The 21,000-nt window shown below is 44.1% G+C and overlaps 1 pseudogene; it reads left to right on the plus strand.

Annotated features, from left to right (window-relative positions):
- Positions 1-15,816: 15,816 nt before the first annotated feature.
- Positions 15,817-19,896, plus strand: LOC133077778 (NACHT, LRR and PYD domains-containing protein 2-like; annotated as a pseudogene).
- Positions 19,897-21,000: the final 1,104 nt, after the last annotated feature.

The following is a 21,000-nucleotide window of genomic DNA, read 5'->3' on the forward strand; positions in this document are numbered from 1 at the left end:
CAGCTCGGGGCTTTGTGACCACCTAGAGGGGTGGGATAGGGAGGGTGGGAGGGAGGGAGATGCAAGAGGGAAGAGATATGGGAACATATGTATATGTATAACTGATTCACTTTGTTATAAAGCAGAAACTAACACACCAGTGTAAAGCAATTATACTTCAATAAAGATGTTTAAAAAAAAAAACAAAAAAAAGTCTCTTGAGCTGAAAACAATGGAGGCCCAAAAGACTCAGGAAGAAACTTTGACTTTCCCCCTAACTTCCTAAAAAATTTTAGACAGAGGGTCTCTTCTTGGAATAGAGCTACCACCAGAGGTACATGCAAAGAACGCGAGCTAAGTGTGGCAGGGGAAACTCAGCAGAGCCTGGAGACCAGAGTCCACTCTATGTTCCTGCCTGGCCCAGCAAACACTTGTTTACCAAACATTTGCTTTTCCGTCTTCATGTGAATTGCCTTTCTCCCCTTTGAAGTCCCAAACCGCTACCCACAACATCCTCTTTTGTCTTGAGAAATGGAATATTTCCTGCCATATCAGTAAACAAAGGATGTCACAGTCATCAGTGATTATAGCCACCAGCCACCAGTGAGCTGGTGAGCCCTGAGGGAACTCAGGAGGGAAACAAAGAATACCTGCCATCTAGCAGCCATCAGACTGCAGCCACTCCCCACGGTGAGCCCTGAGGGAACTCAGGATGAGAAAACGCAGGATCCTGGCCCCAGATAGCTGAGGTGCCTATCAAAGGAATGGTTTCAGTGAGCCCAGACTCTTGCATCTTCCCATACATAGAAAAGTGCTAAGTGCCTTAACTCGAGATATCTGGTTGTCTTTTATTAACGGTAACCTTTTGTTCCTACCACCTGCCCTTTGTTGCAAAACTCCTGTATATCCTAGCTCCCCCCTCGCCTCCTCAGAGCAGTTTTCTCAGGGTTACTTGAGACCCTGACTCCCAGGCTTGAAGTCCTCAGCATATCCCCCGAATATAACATAACTCTCAACTTTTAGGTGGTGAAAATATTTTTTTAGTCGACAGTCTTTAGCTGAAGATGGTACTTAAGGTAAGGGTTTTGGCCATTTTGGCCAGTTACGCAGTCTCCCTGACCCTCTCCCATTTATACATATGGTATTAAACAACTGTCCGATTTTTTTCTTGTTAATCAGTCTCATGTCAATTCTTAGGCCAGCCAGAAGAACCTAGAAGGGTAGAGGAACATTTCTTCCTCCCTGACATATTAAAACAAGATAAAACTCAATGGAAAGAAATCAAAAGATTTGGAAAAGGCACTTCAAAAAAGGAACGGCCAAATAGCCAATAAGCATACTGAAAGACCGTCAACCTCATTAGACTTCAGAGAAATGCAAATTAAGAACCTGATGAACAGAAAAAACGACACCCCCATCAGAATGCTTAAAATTAAAGACGGGCACAAGCACTTCACACAATGAAGAACAACTCTTACATGGTGGTACGAGTTAAACTGAGAAAACAGGGACTTCCCTGGTGGCCCAGTGGTTGAGAATCCGCCTGCCAAGGCAGGGGACCGGGTTCGAGCCCTGGTCCGGGAAGATCCCACGTGCCGCGGAGCAACTAAGCCCGCGTGCCACAACTACTGAGCCTGTGCTCTAGAGCCCACGAGCCACAACTACTGAGCCTGCGCTCTAGAGCCCGAGCTCTGCAACAAGAGAAGCCACCGCAATGAGAAGCCCACGCGCCGCAACGAAGAGTGGACCCCGCTCGCCGCAACTAGAGAAAGCCCACGCGCAGCAACGAAGACCCAACGCAGCCAAAAATAAATAAATAGATAAATTTAAATTGAGAAAACACCACTGCCAAACTTGCGGGTGGTTTTCGCTACAGCTGACTAAGCACATGTGCTCTATGACACAGCAATTTTACCTCCGATTAGAAACCCCACGATAATCAGTGCTTCGGTCTGCAAAAGATGCATGCACATCTGTTCACAGAACCTTTATTCTTCATGTCCCCAAACTGTAGTTGTAAAAGAAACCATACAACAAGAACTCTAATTGAGTTGATTCAATGTATATGAAGTCCACAACAAGCAAAACTAACCTATGGTGGTAGTAGTCAGAATAGCGGTTGCCTTTCCCAAACAGCTCAGAGAGAAGAGTAAACATCCACAGTTCTGGAAAAGTTGTCTATTGATCTGGTTAGTGATTACATGGGAGTGTGATTATATACATGAACATACACTGATGTAATCGCTAATCAAGTATGATTAGCTAATTAAGTATGATACTAAATATGTACAACCAGAGATTATATTTATACATATACAGACAAATGCACACACGAAAAAATATGTTTCAAAAAATCAAGAGGAAGTTAGCGTAGCTTTTTAACTTAGAAGTGACATAATAAAAGTAAAAGACAAAATATGACTGCATAAGATGTTCACTTTATAAACATACCCCCTTTATCTGGATAATCTCCTTTACATTTTCCGTAATCCCTGTCTTTCTAAGGAGCCACTATGATAGTCAACATCTGAGTATTTACCATGTACAGGAACTATTATAAGCTCTTCTACAGATCATATTTTTTTCTTGCAACCATCTTATTGGGTAAATTCTATTATCTATGCTTCATATGACGAATCTGAGGCTTAGGGAAGTGGTTCTCAAAGTATGACCCGCAGACCACAGCATCATCTGGGAACTCATGAAAATGCAGATTCTTAAGCCCTATCCCCAGCCCTACAAAATCAAAAACTCTGGAGATGGGCCCAGAAAACCGTGTTTTAACAAAGCTTCCAGGTGATTATGATAAATGCTAGTTTTAGGATCACGGGGATAGGGAAACAAAGGCCCAAGTTCTCACATTTGCTCCAGTCGAAGCCAAGATTATATCCAGGAGTTTAACTCAAGAACCTGTGCCCTCAATCACTGACACTTCCTCAGTGGAACAAAAAGCAAGTTAATAAACAACAATCCTCACATCCTCGGGCATTACATGGGCAACACCGGGGAAGATTCACAAGATGAAAAACACTGTTAAGTAAGTACGTGGGGGGAATTACACCCAATTAGAAGATTTATTGTGAAAAATGTTTCAAATCACAACATATGATCAGAGCTCACAATTGTTATATTTAATATAAAAATGCTCGTGCTAAAATGCTAAGTCAGAAGAGCACCAATAACCAAAAAGCAGCATCAAACCCGTACCGTGCCTACTGGAGCAACAGACGATCACTTCCTCAGACAGAAAAGTGCTAGAAGCATACACACCCCCAACACCCAACGACGGTGTTTGAGTTTCCACGCCATGGATGACTTTATCCAGTCATTGGCCCTTTTGTCAGTGCTGTCACTGACGAGCATGCATTTGGTTTGGGGAAGAAAAAATGTTAAAGGGAAATGAGTCACCAGGTCATAGAAAGGCAAAGGGTAAACACGCCGCCTGTCCTGTTTTCAGTTAAGATGAGAAGGAAGAAATTCCGGGAAGGTGGTGGGTGACGAGGTTAGAAGCCAGACTGAGTGGACTGGGGACACACGGGCGTGATGGGGACGTGGGGACACACAGAGCTCTTCTTAGAAACCTGACAGGGAGAGTGAAAGCCTACATTTCAGCTTTAAGAGCCCACAGGTGAAGGGAGGGGTGAAGGTCCTTGACAAGCATACCAACGTGCGGGGGACACGAAGGCTGATGGAATTTTGGATCAGACGGTGAGGAGGAAAAAGGCTTGCATCTGAAGACAGAACACACAGAGCAGCACAGTATGAACGAAGCAGGCCATTAAAATAGGCAGAAAGTCACCATCTCGTTCTAGCCTGAGTGCTGCTTACAGATCAATAACTTGGTTCTCACGTAACTGAAGGACGACCAGCTAGGATTGCAGCTAACACCACGAACTGCTCATTTACTCAACGAGGTAGCCCAGTACAGCAAAGCCGCATTAGAGCCACGTGGGAAAACAAGGAAGGAAAATACCCAAGACTAAATGGTGCACAGAGGTAGTTAGCTCTCCGGACCACCCAGGAGACGGAGCATGATTCCTTGAAGGAGATATTGGGGGAGAACCCGAATGAAGTCAGAGAAGGAAACAGGAGAGGAATTTCTGGTTTCGTACAAATGGGTAAGGATGAGCATCTACATTTGAGAACCCCTCAGAGTGGAGAGGGACATAAACCTCTGGCTTCCTACCCTAACCCTGCTCAAGTGACTGGATAAGTCATTTAATCCTAGTTCCCACTGCTAAGCCTGTTTGGCCAAGAGCCACACCTGAAACCACGCGATGCCAGGAACATAGTGGCTCCTTGTCTGCGTGAATATGCCTTGTGATGACAGCAGCAGAGACACTCACGCTTAGGTCATTCTCTCTGCTCTTACCATCGTGAAAGCGGATTGTTCCCACCCAGAATGAATGGGTGACGGGAAAAGGGGGGAGCCCGTGACTTGAGTATATTCATAAGCAGATAAAAGCAGGACTTGAGAGGTAGCCTTGAAAAATGAATAACAAAATGAGTTGATGGAGCCAAATGGACTACAGGTGAATAGCTTTACCCTTAGCGGAAAGCAGTTCTTTGATTTGTTTCGGGGTTAATTTTTCTTTTTGTTTTTGTTTTTTTTTCGGCCGTGCCACGGGGCACGTGGGATCTTAGCTCCCAAACCAGGGATGGAACCCGTGCCCCCTGCAGTGGAAGCTCAGAACCCTAACCACTGGACGCCAGGGAAGCCCCAAGCAGTTCTTTATTTGAAATAGGTACAAGCAACATAAAGGTGAAGACCAGTGCGGATAAACTTAGGACCTGAGCTGGAACAAACCTGAAAGGCTCCGCTGTGACAGCAAAATAAAAGCAAAGGCAGGGCTTCCCTGGTGGCGCAGTGGTTGAGAGTCTGCCTGCCAATGCAGGGGACACGGGTTCGAGCCCTGGTCTGGGAAGATCCCACATGCCGCGGAGCAACTAGGCCCGTGAGCCACAACTACTGAGCCTGCGCGTCTGGAGCCTGTGCTCCGCAACAAGAGAGGCCGCGACCGTAAGAGGCCCGCGCACCGCGATGAAGAGTGGCCCCCGCTCTCCGCAACTGGAGAAAGCCCTCGCACAGAAACGAAGACCCAAAACAGCCATAAATAAATAAATAAATAAATAAAAAAGATACTACTATTATTTTAAAAAAATAAAATAAAATAAAATCAAAGGCACTTGCTGAAAGGAAGCGATATGTTGCCACCTGGAGCTACAGAGTTGCTCAGAACGCTGCATCTAATTAGCAGCAGTAGTTCCCCTTGATGCTCTGTCACCACAAGCATTTGGGGGGGAAAAAAATACAAACTTATCAATTCATGACCACGTCGCTGTCCCTCACCCTTCATGACAGTGACACTTGCATCCGTCTTCTGAGATCAAGGAGTGATACCATCCCAAATTATGGATGAAAAACTGAGGCTCACACACAGTAGTCCTCTACTCGCAATTACAGTGGGAATGCAAAGATACCGCAGGTGGGCCTGAGGGATCTCTTTGGGGTGATGGAAACGTCCTGAAATTGGGTTATAGCTATGGTTGCACAACTCTGTTGTAAGTCTGCTAAAATTCACTGTACACTTAAAACGGGTGGATTCTGCAAGATGGAAATCATACCTTAAAGAAACACTTAAAAATAGCATCGGAAGAAAAAAATTACACATGAAACCATTGGCAGCTGTCCCCCCCTCCAAATCTCGTCTCCTCCTTATAAAGAGAGAGCTCAACTTGAGGGCTGAAAAAACCTTCTCAAAGTCTCACGCCAGCCATTCAAGCTCGCAACATTCTGTGCCAGAGACTCCACCAATAATTGCCACTGACTTAAGAGATCAGACAGAGAAACAGGTACAAGAGTAGGTACTCACCTCCCTTCGGCTACGACTCAGTTGCAACCTGTGGGTTATTTCACGCAAAGCAAAACCTCCAACAAGAGAAATTCTTCTACCAGCCCACACTCTGTGATTGGCCCATGGGACCTGGCGGGAGGGCAGGACTTCCTGCCCAGGGTGAAATGGCCCTCCTTATAATGATCAACCGGTGGTTCTCAATCTTTAAAATGAGACTCACATTGAAATTACCCAGGTCCTATCCTTGGTCATCCTACTTGAATTGGTCTGGGGTGGGCTTTAAGGAGCCAGGAGCCTTCAAAAGCCCCCCAGGTGATTCTGCTACTGACCAGGGTTCTTGGCCTTCCCCAATCAATAGAAATTGATCAGAGGCCAGAGAAGAAATTCACGCAAGGTTTTATTGGGGCACTTGCTGCAGCAGGGGGGAGAGGGAACAAACATCAGGTTCCCTTGCTGGCTTGCTCCCCAAGGCAGGGGGAGGGGGTGGAGCTCTCTCCTTATATGGGGAGAGGGTCGGGTGTGTCCAGGGGGTCGGCCTGGAAGGGGGGCTTAGGTGGTTTGCCCACCCCTGAGGTGGAGTTTCGTGCAGAGGGCATGCTCAGTACCCTGCTTTTTCTCCCAACCCCCCGCTTTTGCTCCGGGCTCTTCAAAATTGTCAGTTGCGTTTTTTGGTCTCTTTGTATCTTTTGTCCAGAATTTGCCCCACCTGTAGGCAGGCACGCAGTTATTTTTAGTCCCATGTAGTTTCTTTGTATTTTATTGCTGGAGGAGTCCAGGTGCAAGCATTGCAGCAAAGGGTCCCAGCTCCCAGCCCGTCTCAATTCTTGTATTTTTTTTAATTTTAAAAAGTTGCTGTTTACTATATTTTATTTATTTATTTTTAATTTTTGGCCGCACCTCGCAGCATGTGGAATCTTAGTTCCCCGACCAGGGATCGAACCCACGCCCCCTGCACTGGAAGGCAGATTCTTAACCACCGCACCACCAGGGGATTCCCCAGCTGTCTCAATTCTAATGTGCAATCTCTCTCCCAGACCAACTAGGTCAGGTTTTTCAACCTTGGCACCTAGCAATATTTTGAGATGGATGATTCTTTGTTATGGGGAGCTGTCCTGTGCATGGTAGGATGTTTAGCAACATCCCTGGTCTCTACCCACTAGATGCCAGTAGCACCATCCAGTTCTGACAACCAAAAATGTCTCTGAACTTTGTCAAATGTCCGCTGGGGAACAAAAATCACCCCTGGTTGAGAGCCACTGACACAGGTGCAATTAGCTGACTCCATCATACCAAGGATATTGAAATGCATCCATATTCTATGTTAACTAAAATGTATCTGTCACAATGGTCAAGTTCATTTGTCCTACAGTTGATGGTATTAGTTACTGTTGACATTTAAGTGTGCATCCATGTCACTTATTCTGTATCAATTCTTATAGGTATTAATTTTAACTCATTTTGCCTCTTTTGAGAGCCAATGTTTTTCAAGGAAAAAAATTGAAAACCTGAGCACTCTCCAGGCTCTATGACTGGAAAATAGCCTGTGGCTAAATAACAATTTTCAATATCTTGTAATAACCTATAATGGAATATAATCAGAAAAAAATAACTGAATCACTATGCTGTACACCTGAAACTAACAATATTGTAAATCAACTCTACTTCAATTTTTTAAAACCATAAAATTTAGTGATGATAACATGTCATGTACATTCTAAGCCCATTGCATATATTATCTCATTCAATCCTCAAACAATAATATGAGGCAAGTATTACTATTATCATAACTGTTTTTAAACCTGAGGCAGAGAGTGTGAAAGGCAGTCAAAATCTAGAGCACATACTCTTTTTTTTTTCTTTTAATACATTTATTTATTTTATTTATTTTTGGCTGTGTTGGGTCTTTGTTGCTGCACACGGGCTTTCTCTAGTTGCCGCGAGTGGGGGCTACTCTCTGTTGAGGTGCGCGGGCTTCTCATTGCGGTGGCTTCTCTTGTTGCAGAACACGTGGGCTTCAGTAGTTGCAGCACGTGGGCTCAGTAGTTGTGACGCGGGCTCAGTAGTTGTGGCTCGTGGGCTCTGGAGCACAGGCTCAGTAGTTGCAGCGCACGGGGCTTAGTTGCTCTGCAGCATGTGGGATCCTCCCGGACCAGGAATCAAACCTGTGTCCCCTGTATTGGCAGGCGGATTCTCAACCACTGTGCCACCAGGGAAGCCCTAGAGCACATACTCTTAACCAGGGGTCAGCAAACCTTTTCTGCAGAGCCAGATAGTAAATACTTTCAATTTTGCAGGAAATATATTATCCGTAGCAACTACTCAATTCTGCCATTGCAGAAAGAAAGCAGCCACAGACAATATATAGCGAATGGGCTGAGTGTGTTCCAACAAAACTTTATTGACAAAAACAAGTGGTGGGCCAGATTCGGCCACTGGCCACAGGTCCTTGCTGTTGTCCGTTATTCTCAACTTTCTATTTTAAATTGGAGAAATAGAGGGAAAGGGTGAGGGAGAGAGATGGGGAGAGGAAAGGAGTTAAAGGAATAAAGAAGACAGAAATGAGAATTAAATAATGTCAAGGACATTCTCCATGTCACAGTAGGTTCTCTACATAATTAAACATGTGAAATCTCCACCACACATCTGTGAAAAGGACAATATTTCAAATAAACGATTGAGAATTGAAGTTCAAAGACATTGCAGAGCTTGACAAAAGTCTCAGAACTATCAGGGCAGATAAACCCAGATCAGAAAGATATTAAAACCTCTTTCCAATAAAATTCTTCTCTAACGGTAGAATGAGGTCATATCCTCCCAATGCTGCACACCAGGATTCATCAGACATTAGGGGGATCTTGTAGCCTTGGCTGATATGTAAGTGACAGATATAGCTGTGTGATTTTAATCCAATGTTTATTATAGTTATTCTCAGTGAGACATTTGGTCTGATACACATGTGATAGCTAGAAGTGGGAGTTACTGAGGGAGATTTTAAATTTCTGATTTTATTTCTTTGGTTTCCCTAGAAATATTTACATTTTGCTTTATTACATGAGTCTGCTTTTTTCCAGCTTTATTGTGATATAATTGACAAATAGAAATTTTATATATTTAAGGTGTACAGTGGGATATTTTGATATACATTTACATTGTGAAATGATCACCACCATCAAGCTAACACATCACCTCACATAGTGTGTGTGTGTGTGTGTGTGTAAGAAGTGTTTTCTATTTTGCCCTGATTTGCTGAAATTGAAAGATCTTTGGCCAGAGACGTTCTGGATATTTTACTCAAAACATAGGAGAAAAACCTTGATAACTGTTGTCAACTTTTCTTTCTGTCTCCCTTGAAAATAAAGTGTGTAATATTATGTTTGCCCTTATCAATCAGCCTAAGCAAATGGGAATTGAAATCACATCTTGCTATGTGTCAACTTACTACTTATAAAAAGTACCTGGCACTTTGATGCTTCTATACACACACACACAACACAAACCCTGGAAATATACTTCTCCTTCACTCTGTAAAAAGTCACATCTCTCATCCTCTTTTCAAAACTCACACTTATACTTCAGAAATATTGAAATGGGGCTTCCCTGGAGCAGACTAGATACCGCCAGTCTGCTCCACTGGAGCCCTGCCTACTCCTTCCTTGGTATCTCCTGAGATTCAACCATTCCTGCAGCAGAGACTGGCCTCTTGATATCCATGGGTCGCTGGGCAGAGACCAGACATACGGTTCTTGGTTGAAAACACCGTAGCATCTGTAGCTCTCTGCCTGTGTGGAAGAGACTTGATTCAAGGGGAAGATGGCCTGGTATCATTTGTCCTGGGGGGTGGAGCTTTGGTTCTGGGTGATGTGATCTCCATCTTCTTCGGTGAGAAGAAATGCTTCAAACTTGATTTTGGAGAAACACTGCAACTTCACATTCTCCCTGGAGTCACCACAGTGCCAGCCATGCTGGAGAGGGAGGGTTTCTCATAGACGCCTGAGAAAGAAGGAAGTTTGGTGATAAAGGGAAGGGCCACGTATGCACTGTCCCTTTTTGTTCCCTGGGAGCAGATGTGGCTTTGGTTTCTCTCCCCTCCTCGCCCCACCCTGAGGAAATCTGTCTCGGCATCATCCCTGAGTCCTTCCTAAGGATAGAGGCTTGGTCCTCCGTGCTGCAAATCCCCACAGCCTGGTTCTTCCCTCCGCAGAGGGGTCAGTTCTGGCTCTGCTGCCTCTGTGTCTCACTCACCGGTCATCACCAGCTGCAGGGGGTCACTGAACTGGGACCAGTGGTCTCCACTCTGATCGGAACAGTGGTACAGCCCTGCCTTGTCTGTTGTCATCTCTAGACAGGTAGATTACAAAGGGAGGGGGTTTACATTTAATATTTACAAAAACCGTGGTAGTTTGGATTATTGTCCCAAATTATTGGGACTTCCCTGGCTGTCCAGTGGTTACGGCTCTGTGCTTCCACTGCAGGGGGCACAGGTTCGATCCCTGGTGGGGGAACTAAGATCCTGCATGTCACAACTAAGACCTGGTGCAGCCAAATAAATAAATATTTTTAAAAAACAAAAAAACAAAAAGACCTTACCCCAAAGGCCATGATGGTATACATAATGTTCCCATGAAGTTTCATTTGCTCATGATAAAGAATATGTATTTCCAGGGAGAGAATAGGGGTACCATGTTGCATAATATGCTTGACTGGCTGGATTTCTAAATGAGTCGTTCTCGATGTGTGGTCTCCAAACCAGCAGCAGCATCACCCGGGAACTTGTTAAAATCCAAATTCTTGGGTCTCACCCAGATCTTCTGAGTCCCATTCTGGTTATATGGCCTAAGAATTTGTTCTAACACATCTTCTCCGTGATAGACACCTTAAAACATAGATCACCGGACTCTACATGCAGCTTTCCTGAGGATTTGCATTTCTAGATGGCTACCAGATGATGCTATGCAACTGGTCCAGGGACCACACTTTGACAACCACTGCTCCCGATAATCTGGTCCAGGGTTAACATAATGGAGTGAGAGACAAAACTGCAGACAATTATGTATCTGCTGTTTGGTTCCTGTGAATGACTTTTTACCATTTCTCCTGCAGGCTGGTATCTTGTTTTGCCACCACTCAGCAATGGGCTGATCTCTCCTGCTGCCTCAAAATCAATTAGTCCCTCACATGCTTGAACCTCACGGCCAATGAGCTCCTGGATGAGGGTGCCAAGTTGCTGTCCATGACTCTGAGACACCCAGTGTGCTTCCTACAGAGGTTGTCATAAGTCTCTCCTCTCTTTCCGTGGAGCATCTTCGTGGTAGATCTAGGGCCACATAGAGAAGAGAAATGCTAACACCTGGATTTTCTGGGTGACCAGTATGGGACCTCCCGCTGATGTAGATGCCTGGTTCCCATTTTTGGTCCCAGGCAATGGCTCAGGCATCTCATCCTTCTCTCATTCCTGTTCCTTTATGACCACAATCAGTAGCACACCGTTCACAGAGGGTGGAGAGTTAACAAGAAGGGGTGTAGCCAAGGACTCTAGTCTTTGAAGACAGCCAAGAAAGGTGGGTTTTGGAAACGTTTTCACCATCTTACTATTTGTGTGGTGCTTTTGCAGGTTGGAAAACTGTCACCTTACAGAAGCCTATTGCGAGGATCTGTCTTCTGCTTTGATTGTCAACCAGAGGCTGACACACCTGTGCTTGGCAAAGAACGCTCTTGGAGATCGTGGGGTGAAACTTCTGTGTGAGGGCCTGAGTTACCCTGAATGTCAACTACAAACCCTGGTGTTAAGTCCGTGCTGGCTCTGTATGTGTGTGTGTGTGCTGTATGTACATACACACATCACATACTGGATTCAAATCGGACAGTTTCAAGCATTTAATTCCTCTGAATACCCAAAGTATGATGCTGATGGTCAGATCTGGGGAGATCTGGGGAGAAGGTTATAGAAAGAATTACAGGAAGTGGTGTCAATATTCCGTAGGGACTTGGGAGGTGTAGCTGGTTTCCAGGTTTGATTTTTTTTTTTTAATGCGTGTTCTTAAAACTATGTAACATAAATGCTATCTGCAATTGGGTGTAGGTGGAGTTATTGCCAACAAGCTCGATATAATCCTCCTGTTAATACTAAAATCATAAGACTATTTTTTAGAAAGGAACGGGGCTGCAGTGATTGTTTCTTTTTTAAAAAATTTATTTTGTTTCTTTTTTTAAAAATTTATTTATTTTATTTATTTTTATTTTTGGCTGTGTTGGGTCTTCGTTGCTGTGTGCGGACTTCCTCTAGTTGCGGGAGCGGGGGCTACTTTTCATTGTGGTGCACGGGCTCATCATTGCTTCTCTTGTTGCGGAGCACGGGCTCTAGGCACGCAGGCTTCAATAGATGTGGCACGCGGGTTCAGTAGTTGTGGCTTGCGGGCTCTAGAGCGCAGGCTCAGTAGTTGCGGCGCACGGGCTTAGTTGCTCCGCGGCATATGGGATCCTCCTGGACCAGGCTCAAACCTGCGTCCCTGCATTGGCAGGCGGACTCTTAACCTCTGCGCCACCAGGGGAGCCCTGCAGTGATTGTTTCTATTCAGCATTAACATCTCTGGTGTTCTTGCTCTCTACAAAATTGCCTCTGACAGTAACTGTTAGCTTTTCCTACAAACTAGTTTTAATCTAAAATGGGCCTTAAGGGACCCAGTATCTGAAAACTACTCACTCACTTAAAATTCCATGAAGTGTTTAGTTCTTGGTTGGAGAGAGGTAAAAGGAAAGAATTTTTCCCCACTATCTAAGCTCCCAAACACTAAAATAATATACAGTTCCATAGCTACTCACCCACTAGCCCTATATTCAAATCAAATTCTGTTAGAAGTTGCTGGCATCCAAAGAGAAAAACAAAATACTGATGGTCAACACTTATTAAGCACCTAAGATGTGCTAAGATCTTGCCAGAGGTTATTTCATTTAATCCTCTCAGACGTATAAAATAAATATTCATCTCTCCCAGGTCGACGATAAGGAAACTGAAACTTAGACATTAAACCTCATCAAGTTTGCATACCTGTGGAAGGTATGAATCTCAGGAAATATAGGTCAAGTCCTCTTCTTTTTAAACCTCAACTCAGTTTTTTTGATCCATGCCCCCATCTTGCTAAGCTGTCAAAACTGAATTTGTCAGTCTTGCCCAGGCCTTCCTGCATTACCCCATAGTCATGGAAGTTCCTATAAATATACAAATTACCAAGCCATCGGGGTGTATGTTGGCTCCTTGCCGTTCATATGGGTCAGCTCAGAACTGTTGTCCATTCCTATCGTCCCTCCAGGTTCTGTGGCTCTTAGCTTGGGAACAGGGGTATTAAGGCTGCCTGTGGTCCCACATTCCTGCATGTATCACATGACCATTATTCCCTGGGGTCCAGCCATGTGACAGGTTGCCTTTGTGAAAGCCAAAGCCTACACAATCATTAAACTGTAAAGGCAGCTGTGTTGGTATTCTATTGCTGTTGTAACAGATTACCACAAACGTACTGGCTTCACCCAATTTCATGGTTTTGTATTAGAGGACCAATATGCATGGCACTGGGATAAAACCAAGGTGTCAGTAGTGCTGTGTTCTTTTCTGGAGATTCTAGGAAGGAATCCATTTCCTTGCTCATTTAGATTGTTGGCAGAATTTGGTTCTTTGTGGTTGTAGGACTGAGGTCCCTGTATCCTTGCTGGCTGCAAGTTGAGAACCAGCCTCCTCTTCTAAAGGCTACTGAATTTCTTGATACGTGGCCCTCTTCCTCCATCTTCAAAGCCAGCAACAATGGGTCGAGTCCTCATACCACACTTCACTTCTGCCTAAGATTAGATTCAGCCCCTCTGTATAAGCCAGGGTAATCTCACCATCTCAAGATCCTTAGTCTAAGCTCATCTGCAAGGTTCCCCTTGCCATGTAAGGTAACACATTCAGGTTCTGGGGATTAGGGCACAGGCATCTTTGAGGGCCATTATTCTGTCTATGGCAACAGCCAATCATAACTTTGATCATCTCTGTTCTTCTGCTAATATCATTAAGTTCAGGACTCTAATAGTAAAGCAGGAGACAGTAAAAAAAAAAAAAAAAAAAAAAAAGTTAAGGGAATTCCCTGGCAGTCCAGTGGTTGGGACTCCACGCTTTCACTGCCAAGGGCACAGGTTCGATCCCTGGTCGGGGAACTAAGATCCCACAAGCCGTGCAGTGCAGCCCCCACCCAAAAAAAAAAGTTAAGGTGAAATACCACTGATATTCTGTGTAATTGAATAATTGATATCTAGGATCTAGTACCAGGTACATCCAGAACAAGTGCCCACCACCTCTGACATTCTACCATTCTAGTAACTGGATTTAGGAAGTATAATTGGTCACCTTCCCCTAGTAGAAGGTGGCAGGCCAAGGCAAGATTGACATTCTCTGCCCCACAGTGAGGGCAGAAATAATACACACCACCTGTATCAGTTTTCTATTGCTTCTGTAACAAATTATCAAAAACTAAGAAGCTGAAAATCAAAACTACATTGAGGTATCACCTCACACCGGTCAGAATGGCCATCATCAGAAAATCTGCAAACAATAAATGCTGGAGAGGGTGTGGAGAAAAGGGAAGCCTCTTGCACTGTTGGTGGGAATGTAAATTGATACAGCCACTATGGAGAACAGTATGGAGGTTCCTTAAAAAACTAAAAATAGAACTACCATACGACCCAGCAATCCCACTACTGGACATATACCCTGAGGAAACCATAATTCAAAAAGAGTCATGTACCACAATGTTCACTGCAGCTCTATTTACAATAGCCAGGACATGGAAGCAACCTAAGTGTCCATCATCGGATGAATGGATAAAGAAGATGTGGCACATATATACAATGGAATATTACTCAGCCATAAAAAGAAACGAAATGGAGGTATTTGTAGTGACGTGGATGGAGTTAGCGTCTGTCATACAGAGTGAAGTAAATCAGAAAGAGAAAAACAAATACAGTATGCTAACACATATATATGGAATCTAAGGAAAAAAAAAAAAAGGTCATGAAGAACCTAGTGGTAAGACAGGAATAAAGACACAGACCTACTAGAGAATGGACTTGAGGATATGGGGAGGGGGAAGGGTAAGCTGTGACAAAGTGAGAGAGTGGCATGGACATATATACACTACCAAACGTAAAATAGATAGCTAGTGGGAAGCAGCCGCATAGCACAGGGAGATCAGCTCGGTGATTTGTGACCACCTAGAGGGGTGGGATAGGGAGGGTGGGAGGGAGGCAGATGCAAGAGGGAAGAGATATGGGAACATATGTATATGTATAACTGATTCACTTTGTTATAAAGCAGAAACTAACACACCATTGTAAAGCAATTATACTCCAATAAAGATGTTAAAAAAAAAAACAACTAAGAAGCTGAAAATAAACTCATCTTAAAGTGCTAGAGATCAGAAGTTCAAAATGGGTCCCCCTGGGCTAAAACCAAGGTGTGGGCAGGGCTGTGGTCCTTCTGGAGGCTCCAGGGGAGGATCCATTTCCTTACCTTTTCCAGCCTCTAGAGGCTGCCTGCATCCCACGGCTTGTGGCCACTGCCTCCATCTTCAAAGCCAGCAGGGTGGTGTCCTCAAATGTCCTTCTGTCTCCCTCACCACATCTCTCCCTGCTGGCTTTGACTGTCCTGGCTCAACCTCCTTATAAGAAACCTTGTGATGACTTTGGGCCCACATGGATAATCTCCTCATCTCCAGATCCTTACAAAATAACACCTGCAAAGTCCCATTACCTGCAATGTAACATAGTCACAGGGACCAGGAATTAGCAAGTAGACATCTTGGCGGGGGTATTACTCTGTCTGTGACACCACATATGATTCCATTTCCATGCCTCCACTGTCTTCAAGCTTGTCTAAAACCCATGGCTTGAGGTGGACAGTCGTGGTTTTGGTGCATCTCTTCAGTGGAAAAAAAGTTTTTCCTTCACGTGATTGATTTCTAGGCTATGGTGTTGCAACATAACCAGCGATGGCTGCATTCATCTCTCAATGCTCCTTCAACAAAATTCAAGCCTTACACACTTGGATCTGGGACTGAATCACATAGGAATCACTGGACTGAAGTTCCTGTGTGAAGCTTTGAAGAAACCACGGTGTAAACTAAGATGTCTATGGTAAGTTATGGTTTTTGTGAACTTCAATCTGTATATGCAAGGAACTATCAATGTAGCAGACCCCTCCAGCTCTATCATAAAGGATTCGAATAAATTCAATGGAGTATTTTAAAAAGTCTACTAGGATGGCATTTTTCACACACACACACACACACACACACACAATTTAATCTCAAAATTCATAGTAAACCACAAAAGACCCCAAATGGCCAAATCGACTCTGACAAAGAACAACACCCGTGTGTGCCTGGCATACAAGATGGTATCAACAAGCATTGGTTGAATGAATGAATGAATTTGTGTGTTTTGCCTGTAGGTTGTGGGGATGTGCCATCTCTCCTTTCAGTTGTGCAGGACTCTTGTCTGCCCTTAGAAGCAATCAGAGCCTGGTCACTGTGGACCTGGGCCAGAATTCCTTGGGGTATAATGGAGTAAAGATGCCGTGTGATGCCTCGAAACTTCCAAGTTTCCCCCTCCAGACACTCAGGCATGATGCTACTACTCCCCAGTGTTTGCTCCATGATCGTAGGTTTTGGGGCAGCACTAGCTACAGGAATTTGCTGTAGGCATCTAGGACTAACACTCAGCTTTCCTCTACTGATGTCCGGTCACGAGATGATTCTCCTAAAGGTTCCTTCGATTGTTTTGCCAGGGAAGATGAGTCAAAGGAGACCAACACTTGATCTGGAAACCAAGGAGCTGGACTTAGGGCTTTATAGCAGCCAGCCACTGTCTCATTAGGGAAACCAAATTGCAGCTGTTATGAGGTGTTTTGGAAAGAGTTTGCTTGCAGGCTGCACGGGTTACAGAGGTCTAGTGGGTCAATGGCAGCGTTTGAAGCACGTTCTCTGGAGTGAGTCTGCTATCTAATGAGAGTAATCTGTGACGTAGAAGCTATCACCAATTGGCTGTCTTCTACTTGCTCGCTGGAGCAAGTTGTTGTTGAGTCCTGTGGTTTACTTGCTACCCTGGCAACAAAGAACCATAAAACTCTTCCTAAGAGTGTGGGAACTTTTTAAAATCCTCAAGGGAGGGACTTCCCTGGTGGTCCAGTGGTTAAGACACCACCCTTCCACTGCAGGGGGCATGGGTTCGATCCCCGGTCAGGGAACTAAGATCCCGCACGCTGCGCGGCGCGGCCAAAAAATAGAAAAAAAAATCCTCAAGGGAGTTCCCTGGTGGCCTAGTGGTTAGGATTCTGGTCTTTCACTGCCGTGGCCCAGGTTCAATCCCTGGTTGGGTAACTGAGATCCCACAAGCCGTGTGGCGTAGCAAAAATAAAATAAAATCCTCAAATGCAACATAGACAACTGATGGCTTTAAATGATCGTTAATTATGTAGAAGAAACATTGTATATTTACTTAACATGATCTCAGAGCCCAAGGTACCATGCTAGTCAAAAGAAGGAATGTGTGTACACTAAAGGTCTTTTTTTCTAGCCGCTTTCTTGTGGATTAGCCTCTCACTTTAGATGACATTGGTGAATTTCAATCAGGATGTAAAGCCCTCACAAAGACAACATCGGAGCTGTTTCATTAGACCAGCTGATCAGACATTCTTTCCCAGTCTTTGAATCTCAAGATGAGTGCTTCAAGGTGGAGGCTTCTTCCTGAATCACAGATCCTAGAAAGGCACAAATGCCCTGGGCCTGCCCTTTTAGAAGTCGGTTTTTAGTTCTCTAATTCTACCCCATATTCTGATAAGCCCTTTTAAGTGAACTATAGTCATTTTCTCTTGCTTGAGGCCAAAGAACCCCACCATCACACTTCATTCTAAGAGCAACACATTTATATCTTCCAATCTGGTTCTTCACACCCCATCTCTGATTCCTTCAACACTTTTGACCAGACCCAGTTCTACTGTGAGAACTAGTTTTGTTTTTCTACCACAGGTTATGACCAACCTCTGACAATCATGAATAAACACAATTATGTTTGACCTTAAAGGGTCATGTTTAAAATATTTTGAAGCTAGTTGGCCCATACTTTAGCCAACGTTATATTGATTGCTGATAGGGTACCTGCTCAAGCTAGCTTAAGGTTGACTGGGTGTATTGAGTTTGGGGGTGGGGGGAGTTCTTCCCGCTTTACTGAGATATAATTAACAAATTAAAATTGTATATATTTAAGGTATGCAATGTAATGTTTTGATATGTGTATATATTTTGAAACAATCACCAGGGACTTCCCTGGTGGCACAGTGGTTAAGAATCCGCCTGCCAATGCAGGGGACACGGGTTCGAGCCCTGGTCCGGGAAGATCCCACATGCCGCGGAGCAACTAAGCCCGTGCACCACAACTACTGAGCCTGCGCTCTAGAGACCACAAGCCACAACTACTGAGCCCACGTGCCACAACTACTGAAGCCCGCGCACCTAGAGCCCGAGCACCGCAATGAAGAGTAGCCCCCGCTTGCCACAACTAGAGAAAGCCCTCACGCAGCAACGAAGACCCAACGCAGCCGAAAATAATTAATTAATCAATGAATTAATTAATTTTTTTAATTAAAAAAAAGAGAAACAATCACCACAGTCAAGGTAATTAATAAAGCCATCACCCCACACAGTTACCTTGTGTGTGTGTGTGTGTACGTGTGTGTGTGTGTGTGTGTGTGGTGTGAACACATAAGGTCTACTCTCTTGGGCTTCCCTGGTGGCACAGTGGTTAAGAATGCTCCTGCCAATGCAGGGGACACGGGTTTGAGCCCTGGTCCGGGAAGATCCCACATGCCGCGGAGCAACTAAGCCCGTGCGCCACAACTACTGAGCCTGCGCACCACAACTACTGAAGCCCGCACTCCTAGAGCCCGTGCTCCGCAACAAGAGAAGCCACCGCAATGAGAAGCCTGCACACCGCAATGAAGAGTAGCCCCTGCTCGCCGCAACTAGAGAAAGCCCGCGCGTAGCAACGAAGACCCAACACAGCCAAAAATAGATAAATAAATTAATTAATTAATTAATTATTTTAAAAAAGATTACTCTCTTAGCAAATATCAGGTATACAATACAGTATTATTCACTATAGTCACCATGCTGTGTATTAGATCTCCAAAACTTATTCATCTTTTAACGGAAGATTTGTTGCATGGAAGTATTGTGAATCTCAAACAACAAAACAGATATTGATTCATACACCAGCAAAACCAGGACTATAATGCCAATAAGAAACATGGCAGCCAATGGTCTCCTGTTTTTATACATATTTTTACTTTAATTATTCTCTCCCCCTTCTCACTCCCCATTTCCACATACACATGGCTGAATATGGTTACCAAAAGGTGAATCCAAGAAATGAGACTGCCTCTCATCACAGGTCAAATACGGGGTGGTAGTTATCTAGTATCTTCTAACGAAGGGGGATTAAAAAGCTAATCCCACTGACTTGATTCAAGTGTGTATTCCTCATCCTGGATCTACCATGTAGGAGGAGTTGTCCAAGTGAGTTATGGACTCGGTAGGTATTAGAGGTACATCACAGATGTATTCATCAACTCCACCTCCAGTGCCAAGTATGATATGACCATCACCCAAGATCATCCAAGCTTCCAAAGCTGCAGAGTGGCTTTATACCTTTACGATGTTAACCTGATAGCATCATTTTTCCCTACCAAATTGATATGGAACTCTACTTTGCAGCATATAATAACCAGGAAAGATGACCCTTGCTCTGCACATTCCTAAATCATGAGATTTGCAGGCACTTGGGCATTTGGAATGACTCCCCTTGAAGCAACAAGAAATTTTTCCCCCCTTTTTACCTCCTAGGTTGAAGATAGATGAACCTGATGCTCGCATCCAGAAGCTGCTGAAAGGAATGAAGGAAAGCAACCCACGACTGACTACTGAGAGTGATCGTCGAGATCCAAAAAAATAACAGACCTTCTTCTCATGCTTTCATTTTCTGAATCCCCCTGGAGTCACTCATTCTCCAATAAAATCCTGGATCAATCGTCAAGGTGATGGTGAACTTCCTAGGATCCTTCTCAGTGACGTTAGTTGCTGAGCCAGATGTTATTTTAGCCGTGGTTGTACCTCCGGTTTACATAAAACATACACACATCACTTAACCCTGCTGTGGATGAAATGTCTGTATCTCAAGTATATCAAGAGAAATAAAGGTGAAAGCATTCATGGATAAAAGTCTTATTTATTAACGGATTCTGACCAAACTTAGAGAAAAGATCCTTTATTTGAGGAGAATTTAGCCTAGCAGGGGGAATGGGAAAGAAATGTTTGTGATCACACTGATTTGCCTGCCTTGCCTTGCTGCCCGGTTCCTGCCAATCTTCATCATGGCGCCTGGGGAAAGTTACCTACCAAAGTCAGGGTCTGAGGTTCTCTCGGATAGGAGCTGGAACCCCAAATGTGTACAAGAGTCATATTCATGGAAGAGCCAGACTTTGGATTTCATCTAAAGACTGTGAGTGTCAGCAACCGAGAGGCTTCAATTTAGCAGGAGGGGGCAGCCCCCAACAGGGTGCTGGAGTCTGGCAACAGGGAAGGGAAAGAATTCCTGATGTATCTCACCTAATTCCCTAGGACAAGTGATCCCATACAGAGATGGATGGATGTCAAGGAGCAGGGTTTTTTTCTTTTTCTTTTTATTGAGGTGAAATTCATGTAACATAAAATTTACCATTTTAAAGTGAACAATTCAGTGCATTTAGTATAATCACCTTGTTGTGAAGCCACCACCTCTATCTAATTTCAAAACATCTTCATCACTGCGAAAGTTTTTTAAAAACATACTGATTATGTAATTACTCCCATTCCTTTCTCCCCTCAACCCCTGTCAACCACCACTCTGTTTTCTATCTCTATGGATTTACATATTCTAGCCTTTAGCACAAACTTAGTTAGGACTTTGGACTTTTTTTCTAATATAAAGGCGAGCCACTGGCATGTTGGTTATAATTATATTCTAAGGGGAAAGAACGAGCCACTCATTCTATATTAGCCACTTTCTAATATAAAGGCGAGCCACTGGCATGTTGGTTATAATTATATTC

This window comes from Eubalaena glacialis, chromosome 18 (assembly GCF_028564815.1).
Source record: "Eubalaena glacialis isolate mEubGla1 chromosome 18, mEubGla1.1.hap2.+ XY, whole genome shotgun sequence".
NCBI lineage: Eukaryota > Metazoa > Chordata > Mammalia > Artiodactyla > Balaenidae > Eubalaena > Eubalaena glacialis.